The sequence below is a fragment of the Bison bison genome, unplaced genomic scaffold (genome assembly GCF_000754665.1).
Source record: "Bison bison bison isolate TAMUID 2011002044 unplaced genomic scaffold, Bison_UMD1.0 scf7180017864250, whole genome shotgun sequence".
Taxonomy (NCBI): domain Eukaryota; kingdom Metazoa; phylum Chordata; class Mammalia; order Artiodactyla; family Bovidae; genus Bison; species Bison bison.
In genome coordinates, this window is record NW_011494822.1 from 1,502,454 (window position 1) to 1,503,374 (window position 921).

A 921-nucleotide genomic window follows, 5' to 3' on the forward strand; every position below is an offset into this window, starting at 1 on the left:
ATACATGACCACAGGAAAAACCATAGCCTTGTTACAAGAATGTACTCCAGATATAAAACATACTTTTTGAAAGTGGGATATAAGCAAAATTTAAAAATGAATAAAACATATAACAAATATAAACATAAAACAAATTAAAACATTTAAAAATATAAAACAAATTTTTCTAAAAACAGGAAAATATATATATACCAAATAAAATCAAATAAGATTTTTAGTATGAAGAACTGAAAGCAACAAATATGGATGTACATAAGACTGCAGTCATTATTTGGGTGTAATTTCTAGGATTTATTTTAATTAATGGCATGGTCAATTTTCAATATTTATCTTTCCCCAAAAAGTGATTTATCTTTTATGAATGGGATTTTTGCCTGATAAATGATCATCATCTGTCTTCTGTATTTCTTTGAGAATCAAGCTAAAAACAAGCTTAGATTTTAAAGTTGGATCCATTTCAAAATATTTTTATAGGATTTGTTAAAATTTATAATTGTGAAGAACAACTTTTTAAAAACTTGTTTCTTCTGATTATTAAATAACTGATCCAAGTTTTACTACTTGGAAAAATAAATATGTTCTGTAAAGAACTACCATCTCACACCAGTCAGAATGGCTGCGATCCAAAAGTCTACAAATAATAAATGCTGGAGAGGGTGTGGAAAAAAGGGAACCCTCTTACACTGTTGGTGGGAATGCAAACTAGTACAGCCACTATGGAGAACAGTGTGGAGATTTCTTTAAAAACTGGAAATAGAACTGCCTTATGATCCAGCAATCCCACTGCTGGGCATACACACTGAGGAAACCAGAAGGGAAAGAGACACGTGTACCCCAATGTTCATTGCAGCACTGTTTATAATAGCCAGGACATGGAAGCAACCTAGATGTCCATCAGCAGATGAATGGATAAAGAAAAGC

The 921-nt window shown here is 31.3% G+C and overlaps 1 protein-coding gene across 2 annotated transcripts in view; it reads left to right on the top strand.

Annotated features, from left to right (window-relative positions):
- SEMA5A (sema domain, seven thrombospondin repeats (type 1 and type 1-like), transmembrane domain (TM) and short cytoplasmic domain, (semaphorin) 5A) overlaps positions 1-921 on the top strand; it is a 559,453-nt gene that overhangs the window by 287,086 nt on the left and 271,446 nt on the right. The window lies entirely within an intron of this gene.